This window comes from Cervus canadensis, chromosome 2 (genome assembly GCF_019320065.1).
Source record: "Cervus canadensis isolate Bull #8, Minnesota chromosome 2, ASM1932006v1, whole genome shotgun sequence".
Lineage (NCBI taxonomy): Eukaryota > Metazoa > Chordata > Mammalia > Artiodactyla > Cervidae > Cervus > Cervus canadensis.
Genome location: NC_057387.1, coordinates 68,699,779 through 68,723,578, shown reverse-complemented (window position 1 = coordinate 68,723,578; position 23,800 = coordinate 68,699,779). Strand labels below are relative to the sequence as shown.

At 36.2% G+C, this 23,800-nt stretch overlaps 1 non-coding gene across 1 annotated transcript; it reads right to left on the bottom strand.

The window, feature by feature from the left end:
- Positions 1 to 20,009: 20,009 nt before the first annotated feature.
- LOC122437452 lies at positions 20,010 to 20,116 on the bottom strand. Its single transcript, XR_006268277.1, has one exon. It is a non-coding gene; the product is annotated as a U6 spliceosomal RNA (small nuclear RNA).
- Positions 20,117 to 23,800: the final 3,684 nt, after the last annotated feature.

Below are 23,800 nucleotides of genomic sequence, written 5' to 3'. Positions count from 1 at the left end.
CATAACAAACCACACTGATCACAACTTTGTGTGGGGAAAATCCTCTGTAAAATTACTTTCTGCATTTTTAAATATTATTCACAATGGAAACTCTTTTCTATAGAAATGCTTTAAAATAATATGATTGACTATTATCACATGAATACTTTTTTAAGAATAGCCTTTTATAATCACATATACTCTTTATCCTTATCCATTTTATTTTTCACGTGGTAAAAATGAACAAAATACAAAATTCAGGATAATTTTATCATTCACATTAGCAAGAGAACAACGGCAAATGGCTTTGAACTGCTCTTCCATCTGGCATTTCAGTTACTGTTTAGATTAACAGGTATAATAGGAGTTGAAATTTTCTGGGCCAGAGTTTAATGGAGCTCAGCACTGCTCCTTTCTGAAAAGACCCATCCACCTATGGACAAAGCCTTCTGTCTGTTACCATGGCCCTGAATAAAGTGACTGATGAGCATCCGAGTCTGTTTCAAGTTGCAAAAAGGAAGAACTTAAATTCCAGTTAACTACGCTGTCTCTTCCTGATACGAATTATGCCAGCTGAGATAATCAATAACTTATCAGGCTGCCGAGAGCCCATTAGCATGTGGTTAACATGCTAGTGTTCACAGCAGTATTCTTCAATGTGGGAAGTGGCCCTCTGGTATAACACACTTCAATAGTCTAAGCTCAATAATAATAACTCTTGTTTAACAAGACATTAGATTGACTCTTATAAATTAGAAGATTGTTTTCATGATCTATGTAATCTGCTCTATTAATAAAAATAGAACTGAAGGCTCTTGGCACAATTCATTTCTCACTTCTACTTACAAGTGGGCTCTAAATATAAGGAATCAGGCTTGCCCAATTAATCACAGCCCTGAACAACGTGTCTACCTGAAGAGAATGTAAAACCTCTGCTAGTAGAAAGTTTAATTTAAGCCCTAGGGATAAATTAAAGAGCTTTTCAAATACAGAGATTATTGCCTGGTAATAGCAAAACACAATTATGTTTTTTTTTTAATTCCATTTTAGGGAATTATTTTCAGAAACAAAGAGATATAGCAATTTGCTAAATCATTTGAAAGGGGTTGACTCATTGTTGTCACATTTTAGCATGAATAAGAAAATGGCAAGAAGAAATAAAAACAGTGCAGTAAGAAGTCCTTAAAAATCCAATGATTTTTTTTTTGTTTGTATCCTCTGAGTGACAAAGACAAGGTTTTACATCTGATGTCTGTGTACTAACTGAATTTTCCACTGTCTACTCCTTAAATGCAATTCTGATTGTGTAGCTGTAAGAAAGAACAGCTAAGTGAATGAGCAGGATGCAGTGTTTCATGTACTGTTCCCACTTTGGGATTGTCATATTGCATCTGTGGGATTGAATCTTTTAAGGAGTTGTCAAATTTAATTGGGGAATTTGCACAGTTCTGGCTTACTGGATATATCACAACACCAAGATCTTTTTCTTTTATCACTTTATGTTAACTCCATGATTTAAATATTCCCATCTGTGAACAAAGCCTACAGAATAAAGAAAACAGCTTTAGTAAATTAAAATCTTAACTGATAAACAATTTGAAGATTTTAACATTGTCAATTTGATATTTGCAATGCACAAAATTTGATATTGGTGTATTTTTCTCTTCTTGTGACAGATATTGTATTTTGTACATGTTCAGTATAGCTGAATGTCCTATAAACACTTCAGCAGGTTTAAAGACTATAAAAAAAGAAGACCAAAATCTATAATATCAATAACAGAGGCCACCGGCCATTTCAAGAATAAGGATAAATGCTTCAAATAAATATTCAAATGAAATTTAACATTTTTTCTTACCTATGAATCCTGCATTGTCTGAGACCTAACACTCTTCTCTCTTTCCATCTACTAAAGTTGCTCTCACTGCTTTACACATCCAAACTCTTCTTCTTCTTTCTTTTAAATATCTGTGGCTTCTCTTCAATTCAGTTCAATTCAGTTCAGTCACTCAGTCGTGTCCGACTCTTTGCGACCCCATGAATCGCAGCACGCCAAGCCTCCCTGTCAATCACCAACTCCTGGAGTTTACTCAAACTCATGCCCATCGAGTCGGTGATGCCATCCAGCCATCTCATCCTCTGTCGTCACCTTCTCCTCCTGCCCCTAATCCCTCCCAGTATCACGGTCTTTTCCAATGAGTCAACTCTTTGCATGAGGTGGCCAAAGTATTGGAATTTCAGCTTCAGCATCAGTCCTTCCAATGAACACCCAGGACTGATCTCTGTTAGGATGAACTGGTTGGATCTCCTTGCAGTCCAAGGGACTCTCAAGGGTCTTCTCCAACACCACAGTTCAAAAGTATCAATTTTTCGGTGCTCAGTTTTCTTCACAATCCAACTCTCACATCCATACATGACCACTAGAAACAGATCTTGGCTAAAACAAAACTTCCACAGAAGTAGAGAAAAGTTTCACAAACATCCTAAATGGACCCCCTCCAGTTAGTCCCCAGAGTGTTTTTCCTTCAAATAGTTATCAAAAATTATAATCTTCTATTTACAATTTAGTTTCTCCACATACTATGTGTTTATTCACAAATTGTGTATTCGATAAAGACAGAGATGATGATTTTGTTTTGTTTGCTTTTTGTTTCAGCCAGGGCAGAGCCAGTCTCTGTGGATTGCTGGCAAGTAGTGGCGGTGGTAGTGAAAGGAAGAGAAAGAGGACAAGAAGGAGGAATAATAAACTCATTTAATAAGAAACTTGTGCGTATAATAGCTAAGATTTCCTGAACTTTTATGTCAAGCACTGTGCAAGGGGGTTTGCACTAGCTCATTTAGTTGTTCCTTGGCAATAGATGCTCATATTATCTAATGTTGACAGAAGGAGATTTGAGGCTGAGAGGTTAAATAGCTAATACAGGGACATCAAATTAATTAAGTTGGTGCCAGGATTCAAACCCTGGACATCCTACTCCAGAGCTCACATGAATGAGCTTGTTAAATAAATGAGTGTATGTGTAAATAAAGGAGGCAAGTAGGAAAGGAGGAAGGAAGGAAGGAAGAGAGAAAGAAAGAAGAGAGGCATGCTACCTATAGCAAGAAGTGACATGTTGGAAATTTTTATTTTAATGAGAATTCTGGCCGGTCAAATATCTAGTGTCTTTTATAACCTACACCTTTTTAAACTATAGGTTCTGAGGATAAGAAGTTGTAAGACTTGCCAAATAATGATTTCAGGTGAAATAATCTTCTTAACAAAGCTATCTTTGTTAGCAATGACTCTCACAGATCACCTTTGAGAATCAACATTGTGAATACCTAACAATACAGCAACTACAGTTATTTCACTAAAGCCATAGGATAGGTGGAATGTTTCAGCCCAGACATGAAGGCTGCAAAGATAACGAATCTGAATATTGGGTCATTGTGTGTCAGTTGTGTCAATTTTGCACTAAGCTCTTTACTTCTGCATGTTCTCCTTTAATTCTGAGTCCTAGGAGGTGAGCGCAGAATAACAGGGCCAGCAAGACTTGATCTTGGGATTCTGATGCAGCTACTCTGATTCCAGAGCTACTGGCTTTAAGAAGTCACTCTCTAGTGGTCTTGGACCATTTCTTTGTAAAGTGTGATGCCACGGAAATAAAGGGGATTGTAAGAAACTCAGAAGTTTACAGGTAGGCATTGTATGTTCATTGCCTCAGTGAATTCTCTCAGCAACTTGCAACTTATATTTGACAAGTGGGAAACCGAAACTCATAGAAGCTGAACAATTTGCTGAAGTTTCCCTAGCCAGTAAAAGGCAGAAACAGGATATGATCCCAGGCTTGTGTGTTTACTAAACCCACAGTCATCTTAAGAAAGCCACATTATTTCCTGACGCTTAGTGTCTACTGTAGTCATTAACAGAGAGGAGAAACAGCTGTTGCTTGCTATAGAATTCCTACACTCCAGTTGAATCCTTCGAATGCTAATTCTGGCATAACACTGAGTGGCTGAAACACCTGAATTCACTCATTTTCAGAATGGTTATTTTCTTTAGATACATGATAAATGCCAGTTTAGGAACTGCTATAAAGTGATGGTAATACTGTGCTATGGACTCTTCTCTAGGATTGAAAAAATGCACTTCAAAGGTAAAAAAAAAAAGTTTCACTTTGAATGTGCTCATTCCAAAAATATATATAAATACAGTCATTTTAATAACTAAATATTCATATGTTAATAACAAATGAAGTACCAGTTGAAACATGATTTTTGAAAGATAGGAGTATATAAGCATTTATCTGCAAACATAGAAATTTGACCAAAATCTCTTTATAACTAAAGTCCTATAATATTATGAAAGGGATATAGTGTACATAAACTAAATAGTGAATAACTGTTTATTAAGCAGCTCATGATATTCCCCATGAGGTGATTAAATAGCTAGATCTTGAGCTATTATGGTTTGAAGATATTTAATGATATAAAAAAGGAAGTGTCATGTGCTAAACATAAGCAAATTTCTGTCTAAGGATTGTTTTAATGGCTTTGCCGTCTTCTTGGATGTCACAGTAACACCAGGTTCATGTTTAATGGAGGATGCACTAAAATAGAAGGACTATGAACTACAACAATCATTATGATCTTAGCAGCTGGCTCAGTTCAGTGGAATAGAAAGAAGAGGCACAATCCTGAGTTCTCTAGTTCAGGTAGGAAAGAGAAAAGTAGAATTTACACTTACCAATCTAATGTACTGCCCAAGGGAAAGGGGGCAGATGGTTCTTAGCATCAAGCATGACTCTGTGAAATCTGGAGAAAATCTGTGAAGTCTGGCTCTGTGAATAATCCTGAGAATTCTTCCCGAGAAGGGTGAGAGAGGAGTGGAACATACATAGCCATTTTAAAAAAGGGTTTGAGAGACTCCCACAATCTCTAGCCAGTTGAATTGGTAAAAATCTTTCCCTGCAAAGTCAGTTCATAAAAACTAGAACAAATGGCTTCTTCACATGAACATAAACCAGTACAAAGCCACAACAAACATAAAGAATCAGAAAAAATTAATCAATAGCATTATACCCTAAAGAAATGAAGATCTATCAATTGCCTGACCAAAATTCAAAATAATTGTCTTAAGGAAGCTTAGTAAATTACAATAGAGTGCAGATAGACAGCAAAATCAAGACAATGATACATGAACAGAATGAGAATATCAGCAAAAGAAAAACTATAAAAATGAACTAAACAGAATTCTGGAGGTGAAGAATACAATAACTGAACTGAAAAATTCAATAGAGAGCTTCACTAATAGACTTGCTCAAGCAGAAGAAAGAATCAGTGAACGTAAAGATAGGTCATTTAAAATTATCCAGTCAGAGAAACAGACATAAAAAAAGAGCAAAGTAGAATGTTGAGTTAGAGAAATAGAAGGCAGAAGTGTTGTGCAATCAAAACACATATTTAAGACTATATTTCTGGAGAATAAATCTTTACATAAAATATTAGCAAGTAAAGGCATTAACACAAGGTAGTAGGAAATAGGAATCATAGGTCAGAAGAATATATTCCAGGGAAATTAGACTCACAAAAATGATCCAGATTCAGAAGAGCTTCTAAAGCTATAATAAGTCAATTATTATGAGTTTCCTGGACAGGAGGCAAACACAACTTTTACAATTCATTTTATATAATTCCCTATAAAAATATACATTTTATTTACCCATTTGTGATAAATATTTTTACAAATATGACAAGTTCCAAATTAATAGTTTGAATTTTTTATTCTGATAGAGTGCATCTAAATATTATAGCCTACAATGAATATAACTAAGAACATTTCTGTTTTCAGGTATGCAAGGAAATGCTTAAATGATAGACATATCATTTAAAATATTAACTAAAAGATATATTATTACAATGGTATAAAACTGCACTTACATTGTTGGAATAGTATAAGTAAAAGCTAGTGAAGTGAAAGTGAAAAGTCGTCTCTGACTCTTTGCGACCCCATGAACTAGACAGTCCATGGAATTCTCCAGGCCAGAATACTGGAGAGGGTAGCCTTTCCCTTCTCCAGGGCATCTTCCCAGCCCAGGGATTGAACCTTGGTCTCCTGCATTGCAGGTGGATTCTTTACCAGCTGAGCCACAAGCAAAGTCCAAGAATACTGGAGTGGGTAACCTATCCCTTCTCCAGCAGATCTTCTGAACCCAGGAATCGAACTGGGGTCTCCTGCATTGCAGGTGGATTCTTTACCAATGGAGCTATCAGTGAAGATGTAAAGGCTAGTATTATATTTAATATAATGAATGCATCCTTTAAAAAGTCATAGATTTTTTTAATTACATTTGAGAATTAGGGATAACTCAAAAATCACTAACAACCTGATCCATAATATTAAGTTTTCACTTTATTTGACCTTAAAGCCACCTGATTATTTAGGCTTTCATTTCTTTTAAAGAATATATCTTTCTTTTGTGTGGATGAAATAATCTGACAATTAAGAAAGAAGGCTTGTCTGAAGTCTGAGAGACCTTACCTGGAAAAATTCCCATTTTCAAACACTACATTGTCTATGAAAGTTTTTCAAAGTTTTTTGAACCAGAAGCAGTATAATTTGATTTTAATCCTTAGCTCTGAAGTCAAACATTGCTTCAAATTCTCACAAATAAAGTGGGTGGTGTGGAGAAGAAAATAATCCATTATATGACATCACTGCTTTTGCATAACCTAAAACTGTCACATACAGTGAGGATGTTTAAGTTGTGCCCTGGTCAGATGGTATATCTACTGACGCCCATTTCAATATGAAACAAAGAATGAGGATTCTGATTCCTATCACTTATCAATTATATAAAGTTAGGCAATTTATATTTTGTCACTGCACTTCCTTTTCCTCATCTATCAAATGAGATTATATTATTTGCCAAATACAATTGGCACATAGTAAACAATCAATTAATAAAAGTGATTGTTAAAGTATTTTTATATTTTCTTCCTTTGAACCCCTATAACACTTTCTGGCATTAGGGCAGATCCTGTTTTGTCTTTGTTTCCTAAGAATCTGAGGCTTTCCATGAGTATTTGATGCATTTTGGTACAGTACAGTGGTTCTCAGATGCATCAGGATCATCAGGAGAGCTTGTTAAAAAAAAAAAAAAAAACCAGATTCCTGGCTACACCCCTATGTTTTCTGATTAGTACGTTTGTGATGAGGCCGATCATTGTATTTCTCACAATTTCCTAAGTGATGTTGATGCTGCTGGTCAAGGACTGCCGTTTGAAACTATTTTTGTATGGTAGGAAATTAAATTGACATTGGAGTCAAATATACTAATATTACAATTAGTATAAGATGATTGTAAGATACTTCAACTCCTTTAGAGTGCCACACCTTTCCTACAGGTAAAGGAGGTGACCATTTAGTATCAAATCTACTTTTCTCAGAAATTCTATGAAGAGCTTGTTCCTTCCCTAGTCCTAAGATTGGATGACATGTAACACCCTCACAACCCATTCAATAGCAGTATTTTTCCAAGGCCCTGTTACTCCTCTGACTTCCTCCTGACTTTTGAAAGCTAAGAGGAAGCTCTGCTTATCAACCCCAAACAGCCCAAGCTCTGCTTTACCATCCTCCAGTCCCTGGATAAGAGTTTATCTTTTTCATTCTTCTCTTTTCAGCTTAGATTTAACTCTTAACAACATGCTGGCTCAGAATCTACTCTCCACTCAGAGGTTATACTGTTCCTGGAACTGTCAGATACTGTGATTTGGTGAATAAGATATCTTTTTAAAAAATATATAATTTCATTTATTATTTTTGACTGTGCTGGGTCTTCCTTGCTGGGCAGGCTTTCTCTAGTAGCAGAAAGTGGGGGCTACCCTCTAGCTGCGGTGGTCGGGCTTCTCATTGTGGCGGCTTCTCTCGTTGCAAAGCACAGGCTTTAGGAATTGTGGGTTTCAGTAGCTGCAATGCAAGCTCTGTTGTTGCAGTTCCCAGGCTCTAGAGCACAGACTCAATAGCGGTGGTACACCAGCCTAGTTGCTCTGTGGCGTGTGGGGTCTTCCCGGATCAAGGCTCAGACCATGTCTCCTGCTGAGGCAGGCAGATTCTTTACCACTGAGCCAGCAGGGAAGCCAATAAGATATCTTTTTGAAAAGTATACAGTCTAGTGAATTCAAGAGAAAGGTTGAAGTATATGTAAATAAATATGACTATTATCTGCACAATAATATTTGATATAAGGAGAAATTTTAGGGAAAAAATAAACAGAAATTGCGTAATGTGGTTAAGGACAGACACTTAAAGAAACCACATTTCTTTAGAAGGAAGGAAGTTGTGTATCTAACTATACCACTTTACTAACTGCTATACTTGTGAGTCATTCAGATTTAAAATCACCTCTAAAACTTTGGAAAAATTAACCTTCGCCTCTAGCCAAACTCACCTGTAGCTATCTTGAGAAAACCTAAAATCTACTTAAGATTGTTTGAAATACTATCTTCCATCATGTGAGAATGACCTCAGCTTGGTCAAAAACCCTGGAGTTTTAAATTAACCATTTCATTATATACTTACAACTGTACAATAAAAATGTGTTCTCATATTGTGAGTATTAATTTTTCTTTTGCAAAAATTCTTAACCAAGATAGGAAAAGATGAAAGACTGACTTATTTTGGTTTTTTAAAGACCGCTACATTAGAGCAAATTTACATATGAACAGTAATACAATGAATTTCACTGCTTCTGATTTTCCTTACTACCATTTTCTTATAGAAAGAGCCCAACATAATTCTAACTCTTCACTCAAAAAGGCTTGGAGATGGTAATATGCAATGAAGTAAGGCAGACACATCAACAAAGGGAAAGGACCACTTCTTCAAAGAACTGGCAGGAAACATATTAATGAATTATTTGTTTCCAAGGTCCCAATGCCTTAAGGCATGTTCAGGATCCAGACCTAAAAGCAATGCACTTTTGAAAAACTAAAAGTGACAGGACAAAATCTGGACGGCTTTTCACTGCTGAAAACAGGTGCCTGCCACCTCTTTCATTACACTGACACGCATCCTGCACTATTCATCAGCCTCATTCTTCTCTTCTCTAGTCTAACCTTTCGGTGACAGTAAACACGACTCGACAGAGGGTCCAACACAGAAATTACATGATCTTTAACCTTTTTCTGATTTGTGACAGGTTTGGACACATCTGGACTAATCCATCAGGGAGGAAAAATATCTTTGGAATTACAATATGACAGTGATCTTCAGGAGCAAACAGTCATGTGTGTGTGTGCAAATTCTTTTCCAGTTTAAATCTAAATGAACATTAAAACAATAATTTTCAACCTGAAGAAGCTCATTTATTTCAAGTGAAAGGAAACTTATCTATCAAATGGAAGGCAATAATGTTCCAGCAGACATTTTTAAAATGCTTATGTAGCAAAAACATATCCTGAAAAGTAGATTATAAATGAATTCTTATGGCTTTAGTATTAAGTAGGGATACGTTTGTAACTATGAAAATAAAGACACTGCTAGACACGTGTGGAATTTAGGCATTTGAAAACTTGGGAACATTGGTATAAATATATGTTGATATAAATATATCTGTAGGTGAAAATATCCTTATAAATGTGGAGAATTTTAAGTATGTATTCCTACAGAAAATTTTGTCTTATAAAAATATGCAACTAAATTCTGACGGAGCTACTACCTAATTGTGAAACGAAAAGGGAGGAATATATTCAGTTGTAAACATTTAAAGTTACCCTGTGCTCTGTGGCAAAAACAGGTGTTTTCTAATCTCTCTCTCTTTCTCTATTTTTTTAATTTACCTTTTTTTTCTCTTTTTCTTTTTAATCAGGCAAATTTGTATGAGAATTATCATATTCTGATCTACAAGCAATCATGGAAACCCAGTCCAGTAACTTCTCAGCAAAGGGCAAAATGAGATATTTTACCTCTATTAAACACAGCTTTTTCTTATGTTACATTTAACTTTACACATTGGGCTACCAAATCACACTTTCCCACACAGTTAAGCAATTTTTTTCCTATCCCACATACTTCTCTTCACTTTTCCTGGCTTTCCCAGATGGCTAAAGAAAAATCAGACAATCTCCTCCTTTTACTTTATTAGGATAGAGTAAGCGAGTGAAGTCACTCAGTCGTGTCCGACCCTTTGAGACCCCATGGACACCAGGCTCCTCCATCCATGGGATTTTCTAGGCAAGAGTACTGGAGTGGGTTGCCATTTGCTTCTCCGGGGAATCGTCCCGACCCAGGGATCGAACCCAGGTCTCCCTCATTGTAGACAGACGCTTTACGACAGATGCTTTACCTTCTGAGCCACCAGGGAAGTCCCTTATTAGGATGAGGTCTCTACATATATGATTACAATAAAGTCTTAGTAATAATTTTGATAGTAAATTGAGAGTATACTCAAGCCACTTGGCAATTTGTCACCTAGTATATGCTATGAAGGGGGTAGTATATTCTACACCTTCCAGGGTATAGAGTCCTTGTTGGAGATGCTCTGCCCAATCTAGAACATATTTTAGTGACAATCATTTCCTATAGACAAATGTATAAATGCCTTTATTATTAGCTATAGAAGATTTAATAGGGATCCATTTTAACAATACTAATTAAATGGCTAAGTTATTTTTCCAAAAATATAAGAACTCTGATCATGGGATACCATCCATATTTCAGTATGTTCCTCAGCTCCTTTTTAAAGGTGATTTTTAAAGATAAAATTTCTAAATATATATTTTGGATTTCAAGTTATACTTCTCAGTTTCAAATGAAGGCTTTGTTTTGATTCTGGCATTCACTTAATATTAGAATTAGTAAAATAATATTTATGCATATATGAACATTTCTAAATGAAACTGGAGTTAAAAGTCTCTTTTATTCCATTTTCATTCAGAATTAATGTAGTATGCATTTCTGAAATAATGTACTTGGTATATTTAAAAAATCAAAATGACATCCTAATTAATTATTGTTCTCTAGTTGTTGACTTCTAGAATATAGTGGGCTTCCCTGATGGCTCAGAGGTTTAAGCGTCTGTCTGCAATGTGGGATACCTGGGTTCGAACCCTGGGTCAGGAAGATCCCCTGGAGAAGGAAATGGCAACCCACTCCAGTATTCTTGCCTGGAGAATCCCATAGACGGACGAGCCTAGTGGGCTACAAAGCCTGGGGTCACAAAGAGAAAGACATGACTGAGCAACTTCACAGAATATAGTGAGGAATTTTCTATTTGGCTAAAAATTCAGTTTAAAAATCAGTATCAAGTCTGTAGAGTAGTGAAAGATTTTTACTTATAAAAATAACCTCATAAAATATTTTTAAAGAGGTATAGGTTCTGTGCTTGTGAAAGGACCAATGGAAAGCAACTGTGGAGGATTGGGGAGAAATTTCCAGGAATAACAGCAAGATATAGACAAATGTTGGCATTTTGCCTAGAATTTATCCTAAGCTGTTTACAGAAAATTTAGGTGACTCTCATGATTGGTGACAGGGTATGGAGTACGGCCAAAAGGTTGGCTGGATATTGTGTACCGACTAGCAATTTTTTGACAATACGAGCTTCAGATTAGGGGAAATTCTGAGTTTCCAAATGTATCAACCCATGTGGGGACTTGAAAAAATTTCAATAAACTCCACATGAGTCTGGGCCATCTTTGTTGGGTTCACTTTTCTAAACCTAGTTCAGAACTGTACATAGTGTATGCACAGCTGAGTGGAATACAGATTAAGATTTAGTAATTTTATATAATGTCCTTCATGATTGCTATTAGACACTTTCAGTTCAGTTCAGTTCAGTCGCTCAGTCATGTCCGACTCTTTGTGACCCCATGGACCGCAGCATGCAAGGCCTCCCTGTCCATCACCAACTCCTGGAGTTTACCCAAACTCATGTCCATTGAGTTGGTGATGCCATCCAACCATCTCATCCTCTGTCATCCCCGTCTCCTCCTGCCTTCAATCTTTCCCAGCATCAGGGTCTTTTCAAATGAGTCAGCTCTTCGAATCAGGTGGCCAAAGTATTGGAGTTTCAGCTTCAACATCAGTTTAAGCCATCCTAAATAAACATACCTCCTAAGTATGTACATACCTCCTCCTAGTATTTTTGCCAATCAAACATATGTTCAAGATAATCCTTTAAACCTAAATTTCCGCAGCAATGTCACTTTGGGGTGTATATCTGAAGGGGAAAAAAATCATTCTCATGAAGAGATATCTGTACCCCTAGTTCATAGCAGCATTCTTTACAATAATCCAGGCATGGGAACAATCTAAATGTCCTCTGACAAATGACCGGAGGAAGAAAATGTTTATATATATATATATATATACACAGTGGAATGCTATTTGGTTATTAAAAGAAGGAATCCTACCATTTGTAACAACATGGACGGATCTTGAGGACATTATGCTAAATGAAATGTCAGAGAAAGACAAATACTATATTATCTCACTTAGGTGTGGAATCTATAAAAAATAAACCCGTGGAAAGAGACCAGATTAGTGGTTAGAGGCAGTGGCGAGCAGCGGAGAAATTGGGTGAGAAAAAAGCTGAGAGGTAAAAACTTCCAGTTATAAAATAAATAAATTCTGGAGATGTAATGTACAGCATGATGACTATAGTAATCAGGGTGTGTGTGTGAGCTCAGTTGTGCCTGACTCTTTGAGACCCCATGGACTGTAGCCCATGGCTTCTATGTCCATGGAATTTTCCAGGCAAAAATACTGGAGTGGATTGTCATTTCTTTCTCCAGGGATCTTCTAGACCCAGGGATCAAACTTGTGTCTCTAAGTCTCCTGCATTTGCAAGCTGGTTCCTTTACCACTAGCGCCACCTAGGAAGCCCACAGTTAACAGTACTGTTTTGTATATTTGAAAGTTGCTAAGAGAGTAAATTTTAAATGTTTTCATCGCAAGAAAAAATTGTAACTACAAGAAATAATAAATGTTAACTAAGCTGATGGTAGTAATCACTACCATAATATACATTATGGTGTATAGATGTATATAGTTTTATATGTCAGTTATATCTCAACAACTGGGGAAAAACAATAAACCTATGTTCTGAAACTTTCAACAATGATATAATGTAGCCGCTCAAGAAATACTGTTGACTGAATAAAAGTGTTAATGAAAGGGTGAAATGAGTGTGGATAAACTGGGTAACACTGCCAGTTCCTATTTAAAATGATCCATTTTTCAATTAGGATTTTTCTTGGGGTTAGTGTGAAGATAGGGCAGTAGTGTGCTTTATAAATGTTTCAACAAAATGTCTGGAAAACCTAAGCGAGAGTGATCAACTCAGACTTTTGAACTGAGATAAGTTGTGTGGGAGTCTTTTTGTATATTGACAATATTCAGACTTTGTTTTCAGGTAAGTAGCATTAGCAAATAAAATTAAATCAGGCTTTTCCTAAAGAATTTTCAATAGCTTTGAATAAGGCTTAGATTGTAACCTAAAAATTGATAACAATAGGATTCTTCTCCCTCAGGTAAGGGAAGGAGAATTACTGGGTTTAGGATTTAACAAGGGATAGTGATACAAAAAATGGAAGGCAATAGTGTTTCATAGGAGGTAATCCAACTAACTGAGGAGTCCTTAGTGTTTTCTGTCAACAGTAGCACAGCAAGAAGAAACAACAACTAAGTCTACCATAGATTCCAGAAACTTTGTAGCTGCTACTGTATCTCTTTAAAAAGAAGAATATGTTCCATTTGTTATACCTCAAAATACATCTAGTGTCTGACTAGATTATAAATGATCAAAAAGGAAGAGAATGTGTGGTAATTAGGCAATCCTAAAGTTGGCAGTTGACCATTGAACTAGTTTGACTCCTCCTTACCAAAAGCTTTGTCATGATTATTTTCTCCTGAATAGAATTCAAAACTTGGAGATCAATGATATAAATCAGATGAAGTCCTAGAAAAATATCTGTAATACTCTTGGTAGCTAATGATAAAAAAAAATTCCCAGAGCTGATTTTGGAATTGATCTAGAAAAATTCCAGATATGTACAATCTCTTAGAGGTTAGGGATGTACCTCTTGGATATATTGTGTTCTCAATAATGAACTTTGGTTGATAGAATTGCATTTTCTTTGTATCTCTTCTGAATTAAATGCATGCATGCATGATTGCTCAGTTGTGTCTGACTCTTTGCAATCCCATGGCCTCTAGTCCTTCAGGCTCCCCTGTCCATGGAATTTTCCAGGCCAAAAACACTGGAGTGGGTTTCCATTTCCTACTCCAGGGCATCTTCCCAGCTCAGGTATTGAACCCACATCTCTTGCATCAGCCAGCAGATTCTTTACCACTAGTGCCATCTGGGAAGACCTTTCTGAATTAGTGCATTTAACAAATAGTTGGAAATTATAAATTTATCTCGGGCTTTACAGTAGGCCATCTATCTAAATATTATAAAAGAGATAATTCACAAGGAAATTTTATCATGTATAGATCTTGATTGAGAGAAGTAGAAGAGGGCTTCCGTACATCAGCTTCCTAGGTAGCGCTAGTGGTACCTAGCCACTGCCAGGGCAGGAGACGAAGAGACTCAGGTTCACTGGGTCAGGAAGATTCCCTGGAGGAGGGCATGGCAACCCACTCCAGTATTCTTGCCTGGAGAATCCCACGGACTGAGGTCACAAAGAGTTGGACACAAGTGATGTGACTTACACATAATACACTTGGCATGCTATTGATTTTCCCATGACAAGGCAAATAAATATTGGCTTGAAATTTAGAAGGATAGTAGAAGGAAACAGTACAAACACATAATACTAAAGGAGATGAGTTTAGATAGTACTGAAAACAAAGTGATGTTTGAGTTTGGGGGCCAGTGAGAAATAGTAGATCACATTTTATTTATAACACTATGATCTTGCACAAATCTATGTCTATATATATTAGGTCTTTTTTTTTCCCCCTACAAGTGATATAAGAATATTGCAGTTGATAACATAAAGAAAAAAAGTGTCCCTTTTTGACATATCAATATATTCCGTGATAGAATTAGAGCTTTCCTTGCTTTAGGTTTCAAGGGATATTGAGCAAATTTGGGTAAAAGCTTGGATAAATTACTTATTTTTTAAATGGGATCAGCCCCTAATATTTTTAAGATATCAGTGAGTCTTGGCATGGGGTATCAGGGACCTCAAGAAATTCCTCCAGTTGGGATTGGATTGAGGACACAAGATTGAAAAACATCCACTTGAACTACTAGTGTATGCTTTGTATAGGAAATGTCAGGTATTTCAGGAAACAGTTTACCTGAAAAAGACTTGATTTGTTAGTTCTTTTCGGAAAAATCTCTCAAGAATAAATTTGTATTCTCACAAATAAAGAATGAAAGTTGGCCCACAAGAGTGCCGAAAGTTATTGTTGCCTGCTCGATGAGTGGAAGACTCTTGAGTGGTATTTGAAAAATCTACCATGTCAGTAGTCTGAAGATTCCTAAGAGAGGTATAAAAATAGTGGTAGAATTTATAGTTCACAGAATATCACCTATGTCATTTAGAAAGTCTTGCTTCTGCCCTTGCATTTTGAGAGCTGCTTCTCCTGGTTGGTTTTGCAGAATCATTGGAAATTGAATACTATAATCTCTCTTGGAGCCCCTCCCTAACCCTCAGGTATCTATAGTTCTTTTCTGTATTTTATTAAGATGGAAACACTTATTACCCAATGTTCCTTTTGCATATGAAACCAGCAGTGATCTTGTTACACAGGGGGTTTATATTTTTTATTTTTATTTTTTTAAGTTAGAACACCTCCATTTATTATTTTTAAATCCATAAGAATTTTAGATTTTTTTTGTCTTTTTCCTATGTGAATATTCTTCAATGCATTCTGCCAAAGGCTAAAATTTGTATAATGGGGTGATATGCCATCCAATCTTTTCTTTACCTACTAGATCAGCAATTTCTGGTTTTAGGCCATCTATAAAAATGTTGGAGAGGTAATGGAAATGCCAGTATCCAAGCCTAATGCTGAACATTATCTGAAGGCACTAATTAATTTATCTCTGAGCTCTTTTATAGATTCACTCTTTCATTGTTTGTGAGGTTGAAGGAAAGATCCAATTTTATTTAGCAATCTCTGAGATATAGCTCCTAAAATAAATTGGCCCAACTCATTCAGATTGTTTCATCAACCCCAAGTCCTTTTCAGACCCTGCAACTAGCTTTTTCCAGACAAGTTTTTGCACTTCCTGGCCTTAAGAAAAGATGTGCACATTGATAGAGGCTAAGGAAGCCTCAAGGGTATGTGCCTAGGAAGACTCTGAATATTGTAATAAACTTTTTTCCCTTGTGTCCTGAGATATGAGAAGTCCTTAATAATGTCACAGAGAGATGTACTAAATGGAGCTTGAAGTTCATGTACCAGGAATCTCCTTCATGGGTAGTTTAATTTCAGGAAATCTTCATGAAAAAGAGGGGGAAAAAGATTAAGAAGTCCATGAGATTGAATTAAATTTATGATTGGAGGAAGTGGAAGTCAGGGAAAGGTAGGATACAAATAGAAAAGGTAGAACTGAATTTGCCTCTTTTCTTGTCTTTTTCTTGGAAGTCTTTAGGGAAACAATATTGTGGTTCAGGTCATATCCTAGAGCCTCCTCATACTATTTAAGGGCTTCCCAGGTGGTGCTAGTGGTAAAGAATCCAGCCAATGCAGGAGACCCAAGAGATATGGGTTCGATCCCTGGGTCAGGAAGATCCCTTAGAAGATCCCTTAGAGTAGGAAATGGCAACCCATTTCAGTATTCTAGTCTGAAAAACCCCATGGACGGCTGTGTCTCTGACCTTCCTATAGTCCGTGGGGTCGCAAAGAGTCATGCTATTTAAGGAAGGCAAACCGTTGCATACTCAGAATTGTATTCTTTTTTGTTCCAAGGCCTCTCTTAAATGAACATTTCTGTCCATATTTAAAAGTTCCAAAACTTTTCCTCTAAAATTTGAAATTGCCCTTCACCAAAGCGAAATGATCCTGATAGTGAGAGGGATGCAGGAACTGACGCAACAGAGTGGTTCTAACGGAGACAAAGACAAGCTTGAGGAGAGAGTCTCACATGATCTTGAAAGATGACACAAGGGCTAAGGTTGTCTGAAGTACTCTAGTTTAATGAGACCTGCTGAACCTGGAGCCGGTTCTGGGCTGAAACTTATTGACCTTGTGTTTTGCCTCTCACTACTGACTTTCTTTTATAGACAAATGAAGCTTAAACTTGGATTCTGTCCCTGTTGGCTCAGATGTTAAAGGGCCTGACTACAATGGTAGATACCCGGGTTCGATCCCTGGGTCTGGAAGATCCTCTGTAGAAGGAAATGGCAACCCACTCCAGAACCCTTGCCTGGAAAATCCCATGGATGGAGGAGCGTGGTAGGCTACAGTCCATGGGGTCACAAAGAGACGGACACGACTGAGTGACTTCACTTTAAAGCTTAAACTGTACAAGCAGATAGACTGTAGAAGAAACCTTAAAAGTCAAATTTACCAGGTAAAAATATAACCTGATCAGAATTAAAAAAGCTAAGATATCAAAAATACATATACAAGTATTGGGCTGAATAAAATATTTAGATATGGATTCAGTACAAACTGATTTTATATCTAAGACAATTTTGCCTTAAACAGGTAGATTCTAAAGAAGTTCCAGATATGCACGTTGTTATTGGGTTGGGTGTCCTCATCTGCAGTAACAAGCATCTTATTGAGTTTGGGTGGAATTTCCGCTTTTGCCAAAGCCCAATAGCCAAGGAATGCTCTTGGACTCAAACAAAATCAGCTACAACAAGAGGGGACACACGCCAGAGGAACCTTGGAAACCTCTCAGAGCAGTGCAGCAAATGGCCTCATAGGTTTGGGCTTGTATCATCTTCTGAGTATTGCTCCTGTGCTGTTGGAAATATCATTATCTGATTGTCAGAAGGGTATATGTTCAAATTCTCACACTAATGAAATCCTTTGAAGAAATCCTATGGGAAATATAGGTGAAGCAATGCTTTATCTAGCCCGAATTTTCATTAACATAAATCCTTTATTTAGTATCTGGTAGGAGTTCATATAACACCAAATTTCTTATCACTGATAATTTTTAACTCAATTTATTCTTACTATGTGCCAAGTACTGTTCTAATTTTTAGACATATAATAGTGTTTAAAACAAACAGAAAATTCTTACTGTCCTACTGAAATTTTTATTCTAGTGTTCTGTGGAAGAGTCAGAAAACAAGCAATAAATAAATATATGTGGGGGCAATAATTAGTGCTATGAGGAACATAAAAAAGATAAGGTGACAGATGGCTACAGAAGGGGGTTTGGTAGAGGTGTTATTTTAAAGAATCAACAGGACGGCTTCTCTGAACTGGTAACTTTGAACAAAGATCTGAGTGAAGAAAAGGAGAGAGACTTTTGAAGATCTAAGGGAATAAATAGTGTTGCAAACAGAGAGAACAGATAGAAGCCAGAGTGGCTAGAGCAGAATAAAATGGAGAGTGTTATGAGATGAGGTCAGGAAGATAAGCAGGAACTAGATTGTACGGAGTCTTGTAGAGTGTGATAAAGGGTTTGGATTTCATCCTGAGTCATGAGAGATTATAAAAGGTCATGCCAGTTTTTGAGCAGGAGATTGACATAATCTGATTTATTTTTTAATAGATTATTCTGGTTGCTGCACATGAAACTAGCAATAGGAGGTATGAGTGAAAGAGATAGAAGTCTGTAGTGACAGTCAGTGTGAGAGATGACAGTGACTTGGCCAGGATGATGATAGAGTTATCAGATGTGCTTGTTGTCAGGGTGTGACTTGAAGCTAGAGTCAAAAGCACTTGCCAATGGATTAGATAGAGTGATTACAAAGAGGTGTAAAGACTGATCCCTCAGTTGGACCAGCTTCCCTGGTGGCTCAGCAGATAAAGAACCCACCCACCAATGAAGGAAATGCAAGAGACACTGGTTCGATCCCTGGGTCAGGAAGATTCCCCTGGGGAGGGAAATGGTAACCCACTCCAGTATTCCTGCCTGGAAAATTCCACGGACAGTGGAACCTGGTGGGCAATAGTCCATGGGGTCACAAAGAGTCAGACATGACTGAACACATATGTCTCAGTTGGACCACATAAACTGAGTGAATAGTGGAACTATTTCAGAACGGGGGAAATTGGGAGAGAATGGAGGGATTGGAAGTGTTATGCTTGACATGATTCTTTGACATCTACAAGCCAGTGTTAGATAGGCTAAAAGGAGAGAGAGGAACTGCAGATATGCCAGGAGCTGTCAGTGTATAGATAGAAATTAAATCTGCAAACAGAGGAAGTCACTTGGGGATAAGTGTGAATAGATACAATAATGGGGTGGAATTCTTGGACATGCCAAAATATAGAATTCAGGAAGAAGAAAGCCTTCCAGCAAAAGGCACAAAATGGAACAGATAGTGAGGTGCCCAGAGTGTATGATTTCCTGAGAAATCACACTGAAGATAGTGGTTCTGAACAAGAGGGTGATCAAATGAGACTCCAGTGTGCTTCTCCGAGCTGTTGTAGGGCACCTTGTGGAAACATTCAAAACATGTCTCTCGGTACAAGTGAAATAATTCAGAGTATATAACTGATTGACCATATATGTACATATATAAAATAAGTATTATACTTTCTTTTTAAAAGTCTTAATATATTTTAGTTACATTAATACATTTCTCAAAAAGAGGAAACATCTATTTCTTCATATTGGTCTAGCACAGTTATGAATAACATTACAGTCTCTATTTTTAAGCCTTAATATTTTCAAAATGGGATTTTCTTTGCATATTCATATTTTGCCAACTTTGCCCATCTATCTTCCCTCATGGTTGGTTGAAGAACTACTTTTTATTCATTTTAATTTCAAAACTTTTTCACATGATGCAATACATATACATATAGTAGTGGAAAGTCTTAAGCAAAGAGATAAGTTTGGCAGAGATTTGTAAAAATCCCATCTCACAATAAATTCCAGAAATTGCAATCCTGAGCATGAAAACATATAAAATGCTTCACAGATTTGCATGTCATCCTTGCGCAGGGGCCATGCTAATCTTCTCTGTATCGTTCCAATTTTAGTATATCTGCTGCTGAAGTGAACATGTAAGTATTATACTTTTTAATCAATTCCATTTTGTTTGATGACACAAAAATTAAAATATTTTGTACTTTTACAGCATTAAAGATGTGGATCAGTAAGTAAAGTTGGTCAGTTAAATTAGGGAAGGAGGCTTCAATATTAGGGAGAGATCATAAATATCTGATTGAATCTCTTCCATGTTGTCTTCTTTAATCCCCTAAACAGTACCCCTAACCTCCCAGGGGAATCAATGTAAATAAGTGAAATCAAAACATACACAGTACTAGCAAGTTTTAAATTATTATTTATAATTTTCTGAGCCCCTTTATTAAAAGAACATTCTTATAGGTTAATTCCAACATATTATTTCCTTTTACCTATTATTCCTAGATTTCTCCCAGTGGTAAAACAGAATAGACTTAATTCTTGCTAATTATATCAATGCTTCAAAAATTATCTTCAAATTAAATCTTCTATATAACATGCTTTTAACTATTATGATAATTAAATTTTGATCATAACCCATTTTTAAAATTTTCTCTTTTTAACATCACTACCACAATGGTCAATAGAGGGAAGTAGGACTAACATTTCCCCTTCCCCCCTTTTTGGGCAATACATTTCTATTAATGCTACTAGTCATATTATTATTATTATTGTTATCAGTAACAATAGCTGCTGCAGATGTAGTAATACTAGTAGAGGTAATTTTGTCCTTTTTTTGTGGTTTAATATATATCACTCCTTGTACCCTCCTGAGCTTTCAGATGTAAAACTCTCAAGTGTATGTTCCATTTCAATCAGGGATTACTAGATAGCTATGTCTGTTCCCATGTTAGACTTGTACTATTAGTTTTATATGTGTTATCCTTGTAATTACCCAAACTGAGATCTCTTAGTTCCACCTTTACATATGATGGACAATATTGTACAGTAGTTAGAAATATGTTCTTTCAATTGGCTTAAAATCCTAGACCCAATATCACTGTACAACTTTGCGCAAGTCAATTACATTTCCAAACTTATTTTTTCATCCATGGGATGAATATGGGAATAAATATTTGACATCTCTTTTATCACTGGAAACCTATGTTTGTAAATCAGTTTTTCACTTGTTTGTCCTATAAACATGACTTCAATAACTAACCTGCTGCTGTGTTACCATGTACTCTAGTCCCTGCTTCGATAGAGAAAACGACTCTCTTTTGTACTTGCCAGTCCTGAAAGCACTATTGCTGGATTCCTTTGATGTCCCATTTAAACTGTAGCATAATTTGCCCACATGGACAACTACTATGCTGTGCCTCACACCTGTCTATCTAACACTGTCAATTGTATCTATAAAAATGATGTATCAGGAATTGATATATACCATCTTCTTGAGAAAATTTTATCATCTTATTATTTAATTTTCATAATTCAAGAATTAGAACTATTATTATTCTTTTTATCCCATTAAGAAAATGAGACTTGGGGAGATTAAGTTAATTGCCCTAAGTCATTATTGCAAGCGATGAAACAGTATTTAAACCAATGGCTATGTGACCCTCAAATCTAAGGTACTTTATGAACGTGTGTGTGCTTCATTGCTCAGTCGTGTCCAACTCTGCAACCCCATAGACTGTAGCCCAACAGACTTATTTGTCTGTGGGATTTCCCAGGCAAGAATAATGGAGTGTGTAGTCATTCCCTTCCCCATGGGTCTTTCCAACCCAGGGACTGAACCTGGGTTTCCTGCATTGCAGGCAGATTCTTTCCTGTCTGAGCCACGAGGGAAGCCCAAAGTACTTTGTACTGCCTCATAAAGGGGCATTGAAATTTCACAGACTTGAGCCATAAACTTCTATGTTAATAAATTTTGGTTAGCAAGAGTTTGTAAGAGTTTCATGTTGACATATTTATTGTTTTGCTGCTTTGAAAATCGTCACTGTGTTCTTCAGATATCTCACAATAAAAATGCAACACTCTAGATGTTTGGTTTTATCCAAGTACTGATCCTTTTATGTCTCACCTGCTTCTCCCTTCTATGAGATACCATCCCCTTGCCCTATTTGAGTAGGTCTGAATGGCTAGGTAACTGGTTATATGATCAAGCAGAAGAGAGTCACCGGTTTGATGTTAGAATGTATCGTAATATTGTGTACCACTCACTCATAACCCAAGAATACAACCAGGGACTTTAAACCTAAGAAATTTCTGTGGCAAGTAGTTTGTCACTGTTGAATGTAGGCTTATTCCCACTGTTCACATTTTTCTTCTGTGTCTATATTATACATAAGCTAAGAGATGTTTTTTCTAACAAAAATGTTTCATGTCAAATTCTCCCAGCACCATTTGAGAAAGTCATTGAATAAACTAATAGTAGGCTTCCAAGCCAAGAGTAATTATGTTACATTGCTCTTTTTTGGCAGGGAGCTATTTTTTCCTGTAAATGAGGCACTTCAACATAAGCACACTTTTATACTGCAAAGTGGAGGAGGATTTGATGCAGATGTCTTTCAGGTGAGGTACAAGATCATATTTTTCCTATTTCTAGATTAATGTAATGAAGTGATCAATCAATCAATCAATTACTCCATCAACTTCGTTTTCCTGGTAATCACTGTAGCAGATAGTGATTAGAAATGGAAACATACACTTGTAAAAGTTAACTCTCTTCTTTTTATTGAAATAGAGTTGACATACAATATCATGTTAGTCTCAGGTATACTATGTAGTGATTTGACCTTTACTTACAATATGAAATCCTCACAAAGATAAGTTTAGTAACTCTGTCTACATACAGAGTTATTACGATAGCTGGAACATTATGTGAATTTTATATTGAGAAAACACTTTAAAATCATTCATGTTAGTTTTTCCTTTAAGTTGAATTTTGAAAAGAGCTATTTCTCTGATTGCCATTTTTAGAGGAGCAAACTAGTTCAGAAGGGTTAAATAACTTCCCCAAATATGATTAGCAACTTGATGGCAAAAGTGGAGCTAGCAATCAAGTTTGTAGCCCATCTATTTTAGCATAGGTCACTATAACAGATGTGTTATCTTCATTTCTCATTTTCTCCAGAAGAGAAACTTGAAGACATCATAAGTCTATGAAATGAGGTTTGCACATTGTGAGGGTCAAAAAACCCATTTTATAAATTTATATAATTTTAATATTAATATATACAGTTAACAATTGATGGGGAAAGGACTAACAGTTTAAATACGTTTCAAATACAGAATTTTTTTGAACAAAGAATTTAGTTGGGAGTCCATAAATTGTCTTCAAGAAATAATATTAATTATGGCTAACATGTATTGATAGTTTTTAAAATAACATATAGTACAACAAGCACTTAAATTATCTCATTCGAATCTCATTAAACACTATGTGGCATATATTAAAATGAAAGTGATGATGATTTGTGTAGTTTCCTCAAGGTCACAGGCAACAAGGGTTAGACAGGGTGGAGCAAAAAAGTCAGTTGTTCTGAAGTCCAAATGCTTAAGCCCTACGTGATAGTACTTTCTATTGGTCTACTCCTTTAGGTAAATAACACCCTCTCTTTATTAATGCTTCTGCCAGTTTGTACTATGGGAGTATATTTACCTTTACAGTAGTGGAATAAATTGTCTTACTATGTCGTTAATCATTGAACAAATATTTCAAGCCTACTATGTTCCATAAAATACATTATTTGTTTCTTACACAGTTAGAAAAGGCA